At 45.0% G+C, this 18,924-nt stretch overlaps 1 long non-coding RNA gene across 1 annotated transcript; it reads left to right on the top strand.

Moving 5' to 3' along the window:
- Positions 1–2,769: 2,769 nt before the first annotated feature.
- On the top strand, positions 2,770–18,010 carry LOC140389400 (uncharacterized). The gene is made up of 3 exons (XR_011934380.1): positions 2,770–2,806; positions 4,755–4,781; positions 17,975–18,010. It is a non-coding gene; the product is annotated as an uncharacterized lncRNA (long non-coding RNA).
- The last annotated feature ends 914 nt before the right edge of the window (positions 18,011–18,924 follow it).

Below are 18,924 nucleotides of genomic sequence, written 5' to 3'. Positions count from 1 at the left end.
AGACCTGTTAGACTTTAACCTTGTGTTTTAAGACTTCTTACTGTATTTATTTAAGACGCTACGTTGAAGTCCATCATGATCCGAGGGCTTTTCAGTCGCCAACTCCAACAATTTGTTCACTACCAATTGTTTGGTGGCTGCAACCTTTCTGCGATCCCCCTTCCTTCCGTTTTCTGGTTTGCAACTCCTACTGGGATATTGCTTGTATCATCTACAGTGGATAATGTTGCAAAATGCTTGTTCAATTAATTTGCTATATGCTTATTTTCTATTAACTATTCTCCACATTCAATTTGTTTTTTAACTCATTTATTTTCTCAATATTTACGAACACTTTTACTATCTGTTTCCATATAGCTGGCAAGACTTCCTATTCGTTCTTCTGTTACCCTCCTTATTAATCTCTTAGCCATCCTGTGTTGTTCCTTATATTCTGTACAATGGACTGATCTTCCATCAGTCTTTGCATAATTTATGTTTTTTTCTTCAAGTTTGATACTACCGTTAACCTTTTCAGTGAACCGGATATGCTGAGCTGTCCTTTCGAATTTTACTTGCTCCTTGCAATGAATATATTCTGTGCATTCTGAAATATCCCCTTAAATATTTGCCGCTGCGCATCTATTTATCTATCACCTCTCTATTTGAGAATTCACTTGAGCCAACACTGCCTTCATGCCCGCATGATTGCCCTTATTTTAGTTTCTAAGCTTCATTTCAGACGCCCCCTTCACTCCTTTAAACTATTGTAATATTACATCATATTATGACCGTTGCTACCGAGGTCTCCCTTCACAAAAAGATCAGTAAGTAATCCAATTTATCAGCACAGTCCCAGGTGCAGTATAATTAGCTCTATGGTCGGCTCCAGAAAATGTCCTTTTACGAAACTCGACAAAGTAAATGATGTACTAATCTTGGCCACCTTTCTCCAACTGACATTTCCAGTCTTCGCCTAAATTGGTTATCTCACGATTCCATCGTGCCTTTCCGACAAGCTCCGATTTGTTCTTCCTTTATCCTCCATCCTGCTGCGTGCTTTCTGTTCGGGAGCATGAACATGCCTCTGACGGTTGATTTCTAGTAACGAGCAAGAAGTGTGCCCCTCCTAGAAATGTACTGGAGCATCTTGTCAACGGGCCTTGGACAGAATCTCCAAAGTCCCCAAACTCTCCGAATTCGAAGGGCAAGTGCCGGAGTTGCATGGAGCACCAACATATGCAGAAACTTGTGCAACTTACAGTATATCCACACTAAAAGGCATACCGCAATTCCTTCAACATCGCTTGTTCAAAATAATATACCAACTGCACACAATCCCATATATTTGATGGAGGTCAAGAAAACATCCCTTTTCCAACCGTCCAGCGAACTGTGCCTGTTCAGTTATTATTCCCTTGACACAAATCACTTGAGCGAATTATTAAAATGTATTTAAAACTTTAGGACGATTCTAAACATTCTTCGTTGTCTAAAATGCAGCTTATGGTGGCCTGAGTTCGAAATATGCTCTGTATAGACAGTTATTAAATTTCATTATTATTCTATTTTCATGGATTAGAATCACAACAGTGCAGAAGGAGGCCATTCGGCCCATCGGGTCGTATCAGGCCCTCTGAATAAGCTCTCTACCACTTCCTCGAGACCCTTTAAACCCACCTAAACATTTAGTGTTAGACCTAACGTGCACATATTTGGACTTTGGGAGGAAACTGGAACACCAAATCATGTGAGGAGCGGTTGAGGTCTCTCGGTTAGTACTCGCTGGAGCTTTGAAGGATTGGAACATACGACATAGGAGCAAAATAAGGCAATTTCTTTGAAATTTACAGGACACTGAGTGGCCTAGATAGAGTGGACATGGAGAGTATGTTTCCACTGGGAGGAAACACTAGAACTGCAGGGCACAGCCTGAAACTGAAGGGATGATCCTTTAAATCTGATTTGGGGAGGAATTTCTTCAGCCAGATGTTGGTGAATCTGTGGAACTCTTTACCACAGAAGGCTGCGGAGGCCAAAATACCGAGTGTCTTTGAGACAGAGCTAGATATATTTTTATTAACAAGGGGTTTACGGGTTATGGGTAAAAGACAGTAGAATGGGGATGAGAAATATATCAGCCATGATTAAATGGTGGAGCAGACTTGATGGGCCGAATGGCCTTATTTTGCTCCTATGTCGTATGTTCCAATACACGCAGACACGGGGAGAAAGTGCAAACTCCATACAGACGGTTACCCAAGTCTACAATTGAACTCGGACCCTGACGCTGTAGGCAGCAGTGTCACCGTGCCATCCTTCAGTTCATGCTCTTCTTCGTCCCGTAGTTAATCATTCCGACATTCCAGCACAAGTTGCCAAGTGGATTAGAATGGAAAAATACATATTCTGAACGTATTTTCAGAATTTGGAATCAATGTATCTGAATATTTTCACAGGTTTTTAATCTGAAACATACACACCCGCATTTTCTTTTTATGTTGTTACCAGGGAACATTATTTTCTTTAATGCAGTGTGTGATCTATTATGCTCACGAGGCTATTGGTTTAACAGTTCACGTCTGCAGATACAATATGCTCTATTAGGTGTCGTCTGTTTTCAATCTCTTTTTAGTCACAATATACACCAATATTCAGACGAAATTCCTTCGAGTCCATCCTTCTCTCTCAACGTCACTCAAAGTACATGCATCACTCACAAAGCAAGGAATGTAAACAAAATATGAATTGCTTGCCTGGATAATTGTTGAATTTGTCTCTACTTTTCCAGAAATCGCTAAATTGAAGAAAGATGTAAAAGATCTAGGTGGGAAAACTACCGAATATATATTCCTCCCATCGTGTTCGACACACTGCCAGGTGTGGTTCCAGATGTAGCTGCTTCGTATCTGCTGTAATATTGTGTGTGAAATTCTTACAGGAAGAAAATGATTACATAAATTCCCCGCTGCAACATTGCTTGTGTCAATCAGTAAAGTATATGTTCGACGTTCATGCAAAACCGTTTAGTACGTTCGAATGATCAACAAGGAAAACTCGCTTCTTTTTAGGCACTGCATGGAAACAATTCAGCCTTGCATTATGTTTCAAAATACGAAGCAACCTAAGCCATGTGCAACAGCAAAATACTGCAAATGTAAGTCTGAAATAATACACAAAATTGTGTAAATACTAAATACGTCTGAAAGCATCTGTTGGGAGAGAAACAGAGTTGAATTTTCAGCTCGACGCAATCTCGGTCGAACGGGAAAAATGGAGAAATGCAAGGTGAATAAAGTTTGTCGAACTTTCTTGTGTAGAAAAGAAAGTAAATATGACAGGTCCGTCGTAGTACGCAAGACAGGAAACATTTAATGACTAAGGAGTTGGTGGGTCACAATAAAGATAATTGGTGTTTGGACACGAAATGAAGCGACATAAGTTTCCACAACAGGGTGAATTTTAGAATAATGCATAACTGTCCCGAAAACAGAAGAAAATCGAGGTGAATATTAAGAATGAGCCACGTATTAAACAGGCAATAGAATGGTGACAAAGAGAAAGGAGTGAATTTCCTTTACACAATGTTGAGTCGAGACGTTGTAAAATACCTAAGAGAAGGAATAATTACTGTTTCCGAGCACCCCCAAGGTTAAATGGAATAATATAGCTGACTGAGCGTGGGCATAGTGTAAGGTCAAGTTGAAAAATGTAACTGCTCGGCCATGGGATGTTTGGGTTATATTTGCGGATTGAGCAAACGTTTTACATGAAACCGCCACAAAATCCTTGTTTGTTTTTGGAATCTGGAGCAGGACGTAACGTGTATAACGAATACCGGTTACTCTATTGAAGCTGGTAGTCGAGCCAACCCGAGCCTCAACCTCCCCATGCCAATATTCTGCCCCTTCTCAACGGCACTTTTACATTCATGTGCAGGAGATTCAACACCTGTCCTGTTAAGTGATCTCTCATTATCCAAGTTCAGACACACTCGTTCGCGATGAAACAGTGAAGGTGTTTCAGTTCAGCATATTGTGTTCAGTATTCGAAATGCGTTGTTCAGCTGCCAGAATGACCTCGGGCTTCTGATAGTCTGACATCTGAGTTCGCCGTTGAGCGCTGAAGCAATTTCTTCTGTAATTTACTAGTGTGGTATTGCAGTGATGCTCACGGAAACCTGTGCAGTAGTTCACCCTTCTATCAGGTAACTTACAGCCTTCTGGTGTCAGCAGGATGTTGAAGAATTGCAGGTCACATACTTGCCAGCAGTTGCATCCTAGCACTGATTGTCCCAGTCTTAATCATGCCTTCCCCTATTCCCACCCCTCTTGGGTTGCAGCTATTATAGTTTAAATTACAGCTCCGTTTGTCATTAATATTGTTTGGTCTCTTGACCAAAGCGATTGCGCCCCACGACCTATTTTATTATTGACTGTATCAGTTCGAACGGCATAATTCCTTTTGTTCTATTTTCCACGCTGACCCCACACCCGACCCAACACGCAAATACACACAATAAGTTGAAAGCTCATGCATTCGAAAATCTATGTCTGATTCTCTCGACACAGATGCTATCAGAACTGCTAAGCCTGTTAGACACTTTCTATTTTATACCATGATATACTTCGTGTTTTCTGTGGCGATGATTCAGAGCTCCAAATATTTACTTTCATTAACACATCACAACTTTTGGCTCTATGCGTATGTAACTTGACATATCTTTTGATATTCGTAATAGGGCATAATAATTTGTGTCTGTTTTTCCGAAACAGAACTTGACAATGAGGCGAAAGACAAAGGTAAATGGCGAATGAATCGACACATGTAATTTAATATTACTCAGTAATATTTCTGGTCTTGAGTGTCGTTAGCCATAAAATCACCGAGGGAAGTTAACATTCTTCCTGAGAAGAACGGTAGACCGTTCTTTAGAAATCCGGAGATAATTTACTCCGCATGGAATGGTCCACTTTGTATCTCTCGTACAGTTTCATGACTTAGTTTGTTGCCTTAACTTTTATTGTAAATGATAACCATTTTTTACACTCGCAAAAAGTTATTTCTTGGATGTCAACGACGAAAATGCCAAGGGTAATTATACATCTTATTTCAGTAGGTACAACCATTTACTTGCATTTATATCACCCCTGACCAGGATGCTGTCCATATTTTACTTCATTTGAGCTCGGACTTCTTTATCGAAGGTGCTGCGAATTAAAGTGAATGCTGTGCAATCATGAGGGAACATGACAAGTTCTTACGTCATGCTCGTGTTATCATCGATATCGTTATGCTTAATAGTCAATGCTTCAATAATTCTCGAGGAGCAGTGCTAGTCACGTACTCTTAAATACATTACCTGACAACTATGAATATTCGCTGCTTCGTACTTTTGGGAAGAATTCCTAATTCGGTTTGGAAATTCGATTTAACTTCCATCAATACAACATCAGTCTCGTATGAACTAGAAAAATACCTTCGGAACGTTCAAATGACGAGTGCCCATGGACAACCCACGCTTTACAACTTGATTTGAAATTGATACGATCACATCAATCAGACAAGGCACAAACATTGCAAATATTCGTGTTCTCTCTTTGGTTAGTTGAAATGTTTGGAGCTGTTCTGTTTCATAGAATTTACAGAATTTACAGTGCAGAAGGAGGCCATTCGGCCCATCGAGTCTGCACCGGCTCTTGGAAAGAGCACCCTACCCAAGGTCAACACTTCCACCGTATCCCCATAACCCAGTAACCCCACCCAACACGAAGGGCAATTTTGGACTCTAAGGGCAATTTATCATGGCCAATCCACCTAACCTGCACATCTTTGGACTGTGGGAGGAAACCGGAGCACCCGGAGGAAACCCACGCACACACGGGGAGGATGTGCAGACTCCGCACAGACAGTGACCCAAGCCGGAATCGAAATTGGGACCCTGGAGCTGTGAAGCAATTGTGCTATCCACAACGCTACCGTGCTGCCCTGTTGTTCTAGTCTTTGGTATGGACACCAGTTAATTTCCAAAAGCAGAAAGAAGGCTTATTTCTCTGTAATCTTTTTCTTTCACTCTTTCAATTTCATTAAATTGTGAAGAGGCCGGCACAAATTTACAGAAGAGCGGTGTCCATTTTAACTCAAGAAAGTTTGAAAATCATCGTTCGGGGATGTGCAACATGTTTCCAACATGTTTCCTTTCGATATCTGGCATAGAAAATTAGTTTTCTGGTGACTTGTCACTCTATAAAACCATTATTCTCTTTTTGCCTTTTGTTTTTCATAATTTAGCTTTATTGACACAGGACTCTCATTCAAGATTCGTTTCATTCAAATATCTGGCATGTTATGCCCTTATTCTGCTGTATGTATATATGCAAAGTAATACAAAGAACAAAGAACACAGCACAGGCCCAGGTCCCTCCGCCCACCAAGCCTGCGACAATCCAGATCCCTTATTTAGACCTACTACTTATTGCCCAAACGACGTGTTCCGATCCCATTCCCTGCCCGTTCATTTGTCTATCAAGATACATCTTCTTAAAAAATATTTTTATTCTCCTTATTCACTTTTTCATCAAATTTACACCCACCAATAAATAATCAAAAATAACAAATACAATGGCAATCGCCTGAACAACAATCCCTTCATCCTACCCACACTAAAACAGCCGCCAACATTTTAAATACAAAACAGGAAATAAAAATAATCAGTAATCCACCATCAACCCATACATAATCACCAATAACCTAAACATTCAACCTCCCCAATCCCCACCTCCCGCTATTGTTCGATGTCATCCAATTCTTAAAAAACGCATCATAAACAACGCCCATGTATTGTAGAACCCTTCCAAACTTCCCCTCAACTCGAACTTCACTTTCTTGAGCCACAAGAATTTCACCAGGCCCCCGTGCCATGCCGAGGCACGGGGCGGAGAAGCTGACCTCCACCCCTTCGGGCGATCAGCGAGGTGAAGGCTGAGCCATACGCCTCCGCATCCGCTTCCAAACTAGGCTGATCCGACACACCGAATGTTGCTTCTAGAGGACTTTGTTCGAGTCACACGTGCACCACCTTCGAGATACCCTGAAGACCTTCCTCCAATACCCCTCCAGTTTTGAACACTGCCAAAACAAATGGACGTGATTTCCGCCCCCACCCCCCGCCCCCACAGCCTTCACAAACATCTTCCACCCGCTCAAGGAGCCGGCACATCCTCGTTCTTGTGACGTGCGCCCTATACACTACCTTTAACTGTATCAGCCCCAACCTCACGAACGATGTTCAAGCATTTACTGTCCGGAGCACCTCACACCACAACCCCTCGCCCATACCCTCCCCCAACTCTTCCTCCCAGTTTGCCTTAATCCTCTGCAGCGATACTTTATCCTCCCGCTGAATCACCCCATAATTCACCGACACCACCCCGTTTTCTATTCCCCATGTCCCCATTGCCAACAGTGTGGAGGCTTGCAAACCGGAAGGCTCTGTACCTCCTTCTGAGCGAAATCTCGGACCTGTATAAATCTAAACATCTCCTCCTACCCCAACACACACTTTTCCCCCAGCTCCACTACTCACAAACCGCCCCCCGCCCCCCCAGAAACAAATTATTTAATACCCGAACTCCTATTCCTCCGAACTCCGAAAATTCCCATCCCAATTCCCTGGCACAAATATATGGTTCACACGAATCGAGATTCCCTTTGAACCCGCCCATAACCTAAAGTGTGTGCGCAACGGCCTCCAGATCTTCAACATCGCACGACCATCGGACACCGCAAATATTTTAAGGGCTATCGGGAGTGGGGCTGTTGCCAATGACCTGAACCCCCACCCCCAGCACAGACTCCCATCCATTTTAACACAGTGGGAGTCCCCCCACTAACCTAAATCCTCGCCTTTTCATCATTCACCACCCAGTAGTAATACAGTAAATTCGGCAGACTCAACCCCCGGTTTGCCATCCTATCTGCAACAGCACTTTCCTAAACCGAGCAACACCCCGCCCCCAAATAAACGAGTTAATTATCTTTTCCACTTCCTTAAAAAACACATTTGGCCGAAAGATCAGAAGGCACTGAAAAATGAGCAAAAACCGCGGCAATACATTCATGTCAATTGCCTGTACCCAACCCCCCAACAACAAGGGAAGACCATCCCACACTGACAAGTCCGCTTTCACCGTCCCACCAAACAGCACGGTAGTTTTGTGGATAGCACCATTGCTTCACAGCGCCAGGGTCGCAGGTTCGATTCTGGCTTGGGTCACTGTCTGTGCGGAGTCTGCACATCCTCCCCGTGTGTGCGTCGGTTTCCTCCGGGTGCTGCGGTTTCCTCCCACAGTCCAAAGATGTGAAGATTAGGTGGATTGGCCATGATAAATTGCCCTTAGCGTCCATAATTGCCCTTAGTGTTGGGTGGGGTTACTGGGTTATGGGGATACGGTGGAAGTGTTGACCTTGGGTAGGGTGCTCTTTCCAAGAGCCGGTGCAAACTCGATGGGCTGAATGGCCTCCTTCTGCACTGTAAATTCTATGATAATCTATTATACCTACGAAGCCCCAATCCCGTGCCACCTGCTCCCCCAGTTATCTAAAGTGAGTCTCGCCATACGGCATGCCTCCCCCCCCCCCCCCCCGCCCAACCAGGCGGCTGAAGCCCCGGTCGGTACACGATAAAATATTCGCTTTTGTCAAAATGTTGCTTAGACCCGAAAAAGACCAAAACACGCGAAGCAGCTCCAGCGTACCACTCATCGACCCATACGGTTCCGACAGACACAATAACAAATCGTCTGAGTACAGATACTCAGTGCTCAAGCCCCTCCCCCCTCACTCCCTCTTCCACACCCCGAAACGCCTCAACGCGATAGCCAAAGGCTCAATCGCCAGTGCAAACAATAGGGGAGACGCAAGACATCCCGACCTGGTCCCTCGGCGCAGAGCAAAATACCCCCACTTCATATTAATCGTGCAGACAATCACCCTCGGCTCCCTATATAGTAATCTTACACACTTCACAAATCGCGGTCCAATCCCAAACCGCTCCAAAACCACCAGCAAATACCTCCACTCTGCCCAGTCAAATACCTTCTCAGCGTCATCCAACGGTGCCACCACTTCTGTCTCCCTCCCATCCGCCGGTGCCATAACTACATTCAACACCCACTTAATATTCGAAAAGAACTGCCTCTCTTTCACAAACCTCGTGTGATCTTCCCAAATTACCTTCGGGAGATACTCCTCCAACCTACCCGCCAAATCCTTTACCAACACCTTTGCATCCACATTCAAGAGTGACATGGGCCGAAACGGCCCACATCCTGTCGGATCCTTATCCTTCTTGATCAACATGAGGATCGATGCCTGCCCCAAAGTTTGTGTCAACACCCTCTTCCCTCTCTCCTCCTCAAACATCCCCACCATCAGCGGCGCCAACGTATCCCTAAATTTATTACAGTACTCCACTGGAAACCCAATCGGCCCTGCTACCTTCACGACTGCATCCTCCCAATCACATCCTTTATCTGCTCCTCCCCTGTTGACCCCTCCAATGTGGCACTTTCCTCCTCCTGCAACTTCCGACCCATCCAGGAATTCTGCATCCCCCGCTCGTCCCCCAGTGGTTCCGACCTATACAATCTCTCATAAAACTCCTCAAACACACGATTAATCTGGTGCGGAGCCACGAACAACTTCCCTCCCCTATCCCGCAGCTGAACAATTTCCCTTGTTGCCACCTCCCTCCGAAGGTGGCCTGCCAGCATTCGCCCTTTCTTCTCCCCATACGAGTAGACTGCTCCTCTCGCCCGTCTCAATTGGCGCACTGCTTTCCTTGTGGACAGCCGATCAAATCTCGTCTGCAACTCCTTCCTCTTTTCCAACAGTGTTAGATCCACTTCCTCTGCACACTTCCTGTCCACCTCAACTATTAACTGTTGTCATTTCAGCCTCTCCGCCTTGTCCACCTTTGCCTTAAACTATTTCACCTATCCCCTCACCCTTGCTCTCAAGCTTCCCATACCACCGCATTCGACACCTCCCTCATACAAATAAACCCCACGTATTCCTCAATTATTTTCCCAATGAAATCACAAAACACTCGGTCCCCCAACAAGCCCTCATCTAAGCTCCCCGCCGGCCTCTGTACTGCTCCCTTCTACAACACCATGTCCACCCAATGCAGCGCCTGATCTGATATTGCAATTGCCGAATATTCCGACCCTTTGACCCCGGCCAAAAGTGCCTTCTCCACCGCAAGCAAATCTTTCCGTGAGTAGACCTTATGCATGGAAGAGAATAACGAATACTCCCGCTCCCCCGGGTGCAAGAACCTCCAAGCGTTCACTCCTCCCATTTCCACCATAAGTCCAGAGAACACCACCCTCCCCCCCAGCCCGCAGGATGGGCAAGTGACCGCGGCCGCGACCTGCCCAATATTGGCTCCTGCATCAAGTTCCAGTCTCCACCCAGTATAAATTCATGTGAATTTAAGTCGGGAATGGCCCAGCACACATTCCTTACAAACCCTAGATCATCCCATTGGACCACACACGCTTATCAACTCCACTAAACTACCCCCAAAGTGTCCCTGTCACTACTTCCCTGTTCCTCCACCACTTTCTCCATTTGGAACTGCACAATTTTACTAACCAGGACAGCCACTCGCCACGCCCTGCCATCAAAACTCGAATGAAACACCTGACGAAGCCAACTCTTCCTAAGCATCACCTGATCCTTCACCTTCAAGTGTGTCTCCTGTAGTATCGCCACACCAGCCTCCAAGCTTTCCAGATGCGCAAGCACCCTTGACCTCCCAACCCCTCACGCTCCATGTAACTTTAATAACACGGGCTCTCTCCGCTCCCTCTCTTTCTAACAACCATCATCACAACTCAGGGCCCCGCCATATGAGCCTGAAACGCCCCTATCCAGTGTTAACATCGAACAACCATTTCTCCTCCCAGAATCTTCCCTTGACTTCCTCTCGACAAAGCCTCACCCAGTATCGCCCCTCCCCCCTTTTCACACCAACTAAGCCCATTGAAACCGGCTCACCAGGCTTCAATGTCCGCAGCCGCCCCCCCCCCCCTAACACACCTCCGTTCACTAGCCGGTTTATGTTTTTTCGTGCGAGGGCCCATGCCCACATCTCCCCTCCCCTCCAGGCCCATTCCCAGGAAAGCAATCGAACATAAATCTCAGACAGAACTGTTGCTTCAAAGAAGAAAAATAAAAAAAACCCTCTAAAACAGAATGAAGAAAAAACATAAATCAAAGGATAAGGTAGCTGTTGAACAAGCAGAAATAGTTTGCAGCGAGTCTGGGAGGAGGGATAGACAGTTGATAGGGCAAAGTTGCACTCAGTGGAATGGGTTAAAGTGTGTCTGTCACAGTGCAATGAGTGTCAGGAATACAGGCGATGAAGTTAGAGCGTGGATCAATACTTGGGACTACGATGTTGTGGCCATTACGGAGACATGGACTTCACAGAAGCAGGAATGGTTGTTGGATGGTCGGAGGTTTAGATGTTATAAGAAGAACAGGGAGCGAACTAAAAGGGGAGGGGGAGTGCCACTGTTAATTAGGGAGTGCATCACAGCTGCAGAAAAGGAAAAAGCCGAGGAGGGTTTGTCTACTGAGTCAGTATGGTGGAAGTCAGAAACAAGAAAGGAACAGTCACTTTATTGGAAATTTTCAATAAACCCCACAATAGCAGCAGAGAGATAGAGGAACAGATTGGGCTACAGATCTTGGAAAGGTGCAGAAGTAACAGAGTTGTTGTCTTGGGTGACTTCAACGTCCCTTGATTTGAGCCTCCTTACTGTAAATGGTTTGGATGGAGCAGATTTTTCCAGGTGTGTACAGGAAGGATTCCTGACTCAACTTGTAGATAGGCCGACTTGGGGGGGGGGGGGGGAGGTGGGGGGAGGCCAAATTGGATTTGGTGTTTGGCAACGAACCAGTCCAGTTTTCAGATGTCTCGGTGGGAGAGCATTTCGGTAACAGTGACCACAACTTCTTGACCTTTACCATAGTCATGGGAGAGGGATAGGAACAGACCGTATGGGAAGTGATTTCATTGGGGAGGGTAAATTATACTGCCAGTAGACAGGAGCTGAGGAGCATAACATGAGAACGGTTGTTCTTGGGAAAATGAACAGCAGTAATGTGGGGGTTGTTTAAGGTACACTTACGGAGAGTGCTCGAAAGATTTGTCCCACTGAGACGAGGAATAAATGGTAAGGTGAAGGATCCTTGGATGACAAGAGAAGTGGATCTTCTCATCAAGAGGAAGAAGGAAGCTTATGTAAGGTTTAGGAAGCAAGGATTTGGCACGGCTTTGGAGGGTGCCAAGGTAGCCAGGAAGGAACTCAAAAATGGACTTAGGAGAGCTAGAAGGGGACTAGAAGTGAATAAGCCCTGGCGGGAGGGATGATGCAAAAACCCAAGGCGTTCTGCATTTATGAGAAAAATAAGAGGACGATCAGAGTGAGAGTAGGGCCGGTCAGGGCTAGTTGAGGGAACATGTGCCTAGAGTCTGAGGAGTTAGGGGAGGTTCTTAATGAATATTTTGCTTCAGAATTCACGAGAGAGAGGGACCTTGTTACTCATGAGAACAGTGTGAACTAGGTTAATTGACTCGAACAGGTTGATATCGAGAAGGAGGATGTGCTGGAAATTTTGAAAAGCATCAGGATAGGTAAGCCACCTTGGCCTGGCGAGATACACCCAAGGTTACTACGGGAAGCGAGGGAGGAGATTGCTGCGCCGTTGGCGATGATCTTTGCGTCCGCACTCTCCACTGGAGTAGTACCGGATGATTGGAGGGAGGCGAATGTTGTTCCCCTGTTCAAGAAAGGGAATAGGGAATTCCCTGGGAATTGCAGACTAGTAATTCTGATTAGTAAGTTTGCAGACGACACAAAGGTTGGTGGAATTGCGGATAGCGATGAGGACTGTCAGAGGAAACAGCAGGATTTAGATTGTTCGGAGACTTGTGCGGAGAGATGGCAGATGGAGTTTAATCCGGACAAATGTGAGGTAATGCATTTTGGAAGGTCTAATGCAGGTAGGGAATATACAGTGAATGGTAGAACCCTCAAGAGTATTGAAAGTCAAAGAGATCTAGGAGTACAGGTCCACAGGTCACTGAAAGGGGCAACACAGGTGGAGAAGGTAGTCAAGAAGGCATACGGCATGCTTGCCTTCATTGGCCGGGGCATTGAGTATAAGAATTGGCAAGTCATGTTGCAGCTGTAGAGAACCTTAGTTAGGCCACACTTGGAGTATAGTGTTCAATTCTGGTCGCCACACTACCAGAAGGATGTGGAGGCTATAGAGAGGGTGAAGAAGAGATTTACCAGAATGTTGCTTGGTATGGAGGGCATTAGCTATGAGGAGCGGTTGAATAAACTCGGTTTGTTCTCACTGGAACGAAGGAGGTTGAGGGGCGACCTGATAGAGGTCTACAAAATTATGAGGGGCATAGACAGAGTGAATAGTCAGAGGCTTTTCCCCGGGGTAGAGGGGTCAATTACTAGGGGGCATAGGTTTAAGGTGAGAGGGGCAAGGTTTAGAGTAGATGTACGAGGCAAGTCTTTTACGCAGAGGATAGTGGGTGCCTGGAACTCGCGACCGGAGGAGGTGGTGGAAGCAGGGACGATAGTGACATTTAAGGGGCATCTTGACAAATACATGAAAAGGATGGGAATAGAGGGATACGGACCCAGGAAGTGTAGAAGATTGTAGTTTAGTCGGGCTGCATGGTCGGCACGGGCTTGGAGTGCCGAAGGGCCTGTGCCTGTGCTGTACATTTATTTGTTCTTTGTTCTTTGTTGTTCTAGTCAGTCATACGTCTGTGTTGGACAAAATATTGGAAAGGATTCCGAGCGACAGGATTAATGATTATTTCGAAAAGCATAGTTTGATTAAAGATTGTCAGCATGGCTTTTTGACGGCGGGCCATGCCTTACAAGCCTCATTGAATTCTTTGAGGAAGTGACGAGACACATTCATGAATGTCGGTCAGTGGATGCGGTGTATATGGATTTCAGTAAGGCATTTGATAAGGTTCCCCATGGTAGGCTCATTCAGAAAGTTAGGGAGCATGGGATACTGGGAAATTTGGTTCTCTGTATACAGAATTTGGTGGCCAAAAGAAAACAGCGAGTGGTAGTGGATGGAATGTATTCCACCTGGAGGTCGGTGACCAGTATTGTCCCGCAAGGATCTGTTCTGGGACCTCTGATATTTGTGGTTTTATAAATGACTTGGATGAGGAAGTGGAAGTGTGGGTTAGTAATTATGCCGACGACACGAAGGTTGGTGGAGTTGTAGATAGTGTCGAGGGTTGTTGCAGGTTACAACAGGACATTTACAGGGATGCAAAGCTGGGCTGATAAGTGGCAGATGGAGTTCAACCTGGACAAATGTGAAGTGATTCATTTTGGAAGGTCGAATTTGAATGCTGAATACAGGGGTAAAGGCAGGATTCTTGGAAGTGTGGAGGAACAGAGGGATCTTGGGATCCACGTACATAGATCCCTCAAAGTTGCCACCTAGGTTGATAGGGTTGTTAAGAAAGCGTATGGTGTGTAGGCTTTCATTAACAGCGTAATTGAGTTTAAGAGCCGCGAGGTTTTCCTGCAGCTTTATAAAACCCTGGTTAGGCCACACTTGGAATATTGTGTCCCGTTCTGGTCGCCTCATTATAGGAAGGATATGGATGCTTTGGAGAGGCTGCAAATGACATTTACTATGATGCTGCCTTGACTGGAGGGCATGCCGTATGAAGAAAGGTTGATGGAGCTCGGGCTTTTCTCACTGTAGTGAAGAAGGGAGAGAGGTGACGTGATAGAGGTGTACAAGGTGATGAGAGCCATGGATAGAGTGGTTCGCCAGAGACTTTACCCCAGGGCGGAAATGGCTGTCACGAGGGGACATAATTTTATGCTGATTGGAAGTAGGTACAGGGGAGATGTCAGAGGTAGTTTATTTACACATAGAGTAGTGAGCGCGTGGAATGCACTGCAAGCAGAGGTTGTGCAGTCAGAGTAATTAGGGACATTTAAGCGACTCTTGGACAGGCACATGGACAGCAGTAAATCGAAAGGAACGAGGTTACAATGATTTTAGATTAGGATAAATGGTCGGCACAACATCGTGGGCCGAAAGGCCTGTACTGTGCTGTATTGTTATATGTTCTAAAACTGCATATATACACTCTCCCAACTCCAATTCCACAGTCCACAACACCTCCTCAGTCAAATTCTTCCCTTCTGCCCCAAGCCTTCTGCCTTCGCAAACGCCTCTGCCACTTATACCGTCTTAAAATTGAAGTCTCTGGAGTTGTAGATCACCCTCAGCCTCGCTGAATACACTACTCGAAACCACACCCCACTGTTTAAAATACATCTTCACTCGGATTATATCATAATATTTATATCATAATCCGACTTTGAAGTTTGTGTTTCAGTTGGGATATAGGTTTTAAGCAACGGATGAACGAAAACGAGTGCTGTTGAAGAGTTTCACCGGGTTTGGTCTAAAGACAAAGGTCTGGTTGTTAAATTGGCGCGGCATTCTCATTTCCGTGCTTGTGACAGTGGCAATCGTTAAAGTGAATGAGGTAACATTTTTTTCAGATTTACGATTATTCTATATTAGCGGTTTAAAGTCATCCACAAATATACAATTCAAAGAACAAAGAAAAACACAGCACAGGAAGAGGCCCTACGGCTCTCGAAACTTTCAGCGACCATGCTGCCCGTCTAACCTAAAACATTCTGCACTTCCGGGGTTCGTATCCCTCTATTCTTATCCTATGCATGTATTTGTCAAGCCGACCATGAAGCGTCACTATGGATCCTGCTTCCACCACCTCCTCCAGGCACCTACTGCCCTCTGCAAAAAACTTCCCTCGCACATCTCCTCCAAACCTTTCGCTTCGCACTTTAAACCTATGTCCCTTACCAATTGGCTCTTCCATCCTGGGAAAAAGCTTCTGACTATACACTCTGTCCATGCCACTCATAATTGTGTAGATTTCTTTCAGGTCATAGAGAGCATCATAGAAAGACCAAAGAGAGCAACGTACCTGGCTGCATTGCAGACTGCGATGGCAACTGCTCGGCCCAATACCGCAAGAAACTCCAGAGAGTCGTGAACACAGCCCAATCTATCACACGAACCTGGCTCCCATCCGATGTGCCCATCTACACCTCCCGCTGCCTGGCGAAAGTGGGCAGCATAATCCAAGACCCCTCCCACCCGGCGTACTCACTCCTCCAACTACTTCCATCGGGGTAGGAAATACAAAAGTTTGAAAACACACACGAATAGACTCAAAAACAGGTTCTTCCCTGCTGGTACCAGACTACTGAACGACCCTCTTACGGACTGACCTGATGAATACTACATCCCTGTATGCTTCACCCGATGCAGGTGTTGTGTAGTTACATTGTGCACCTTGTGTTGCCCTATTATATATTTTCTTTTCTTTTTATATACTTAGTGAACTGTCGAGTTGCTCGCAGAAAAATAATTTTCAATGCATCTCGGTACACGTGACAATAAACAAAATCCAAAACCAAATCCAGGTAGCCCCTCAACCTCCATCGTTCCAGTGAGAACAAACTACGTTTATCCAACCTCTCCTCATAATTAATGCCCTCCATACCAGGCAACATCCTGATAAACCTCTTGTGTATCCTCTCCAAAGCCTCCACCACACCCGTCTGGGAGTGTGGCGACCAGGATTAAACAATGTCTTGAAAGTGCAGCCTAATTAAGGGTCTATTCAGCTGCAGCACGACTTGTCAATTTTTATACTCAGTACCCGGGCCAATGAAGGCAAACATGCCGTGTGCCTTCTTGACTCTCATCTTCACTTGCGTTGCCACTTGCAGTGACCTATGCACCTGTTCAGATTCCTGTGCCTGTCAATACTCTGAAGGATTCTGCCATTTACTGTACAGTTCCCACCTGTATTAGACCTTCCAAAATGCATGAACTCACATCTGTCTGGATTAAAGTCCACCTGCTACCTCTCCGGTCAAGTCTCCAACTGATCTATATCCTGCTGTACCTGTGACAGTCTTCTCCGCTATCCACCTTTCCACCAATCTTTGTGTCATCTGCAAACCTACCTTTCAGATCAATTACATTTTTCACCAAATCATATAATTTTCTACAAACAACCAATGTCCCAGCACTGATTCCCGTGGAACATCACTGGTCACAGACCTCCATCCTGAAAAGCACCATACAGTGCTACCCTCTGTCTTCTATGACCGAACCAATTCTGTGTCCATCTTGCTAGCTTCTTTACTACTATACCACGAGGGGTTCTTGACAAGTCTTTCCTGAATCCATGGTGACAACATCCACTACCCAACTTTCATCAATCACCTTCGTCATTTCCTCGAAAATTTCGATCATATTAATCAGACACGACCTACCTTTCACACAACCATCCTGCCGCTCGCCAGAATGGGAGTAAATCGTGTCTCGCCAAATGCTCTCCATAATTTCCTACCACTGACGCAAGGCTCACCAGCCTTTAATTCCCTGTATTATCCTTGCTACACTTTTGAAACAAAGGAACAACATTAGCTATTTTTCAGTCCTCCGAGATGTTACCTGTATCCAGTGAGGACACAGCGATATATGTCAAGGTAATTTCCTACCTTACCACGCTCAATATTCTGGGATAGATACTATCAGGCTCTGGGGACTCATCTACTTTAATGTTTTCGGGACGCCGAACACCACCTCCTTCCTAAACTCAATTTGGCCCAGAGTATCTATGCATCCTTCCCCAGAGTTATCATACACCAAGTCCTTCTCTTTGGTGAATACTATGCAAAGGATTCATTCATAAATAGCAGTAATTTATTTTTATAAACGATGCAAATTATCATTAACGCCACTGCCACACTTTTGAGCCATATCGAGAGGAAAGCATTAATCCTTCTATTGCTTCCAGAAATCAAGAAATTAAATAGCAATTGCCAAAACACAGGTGAGGGAAGTATGGAGCTTCGAATCGCATTCAAAATCGGTATTCGTCTTTGAGTGGGTCGTCGGATTAGTTTGAATCGGGGTGCGGTGTCCCGTCTGGTTGGGGTTTCCTCCGCTCGAGTAGGAGGTATCTAAACTGAATGGGTTTGGGGACGTGCAGATGGTGTCCAGGGTGCTTTGACGGGAGTGGTGGATCGGGAGAAAGTGCTAGGTGCCAGATTGGGAGCTGGCCGAGTCGAATAAGCTGGAGCGGTGGGCCATTTCGTGTAGGATGTACGTAGGGAGTGGAGAATAACTTGAGGTTGAGCTTACTGGGAGAAGGGTGAATGAGTCGTCCTCTGTTCAGTAGGAAGCGTGGAGGGAGTCCTTACCTGGGATGTACCACGGTATATTGAGCATTGGTATAATATTGGCATTGGTATAATATTGTAAATCTCAAACTATCACCAGGAATTTCACTACATGTGCAGTATCGCAAATATATGGATGCTTTGTCGAATGAAGCAACCTTTATTTAATGGAGATTTTTTTTTTGCATTTTTTTGAACAAAAGTCGCTGCAAAGGACAAAGGTAAATCTATCTATCTATCTATCTATCTATCTATCTATATATTTATCTATCTATCTATCTATCTACATATCTATCTATCTAGCGATCTATCTATCTATTCTATCTATCTTCTACCTATGTAAAAAATTATATATACAGTAAGCAAAATACAGCAATTTTGATCAGAGACGTTTAACGTTCTGAAAAATATCTGCAAAGACTATGACTTTACGCGCAATTGCAATGCATTTGTAAAAATACTGGAATGATATTGATGTTGACTTGTATTATGGGATCCAGATCTGCAACGATTAATTTTGTAAAATACAAAATCAATGACAGCTCTATTTTTACCAATATTTCTA

Source organism: Scyliorhinus torazame, chromosome 14, assembly GCF_047496885.1.
Source record: "Scyliorhinus torazame isolate Kashiwa2021f chromosome 14, sScyTor2.1, whole genome shotgun sequence".
Classification (NCBI taxonomy): domain Eukaryota; kingdom Metazoa; phylum Chordata; class Chondrichthyes; order Carcharhiniformes; family Scyliorhinidae; genus Scyliorhinus; species Scyliorhinus torazame.
This window is presented reverse-complemented; position numbering and strand designations above follow the sequence as displayed.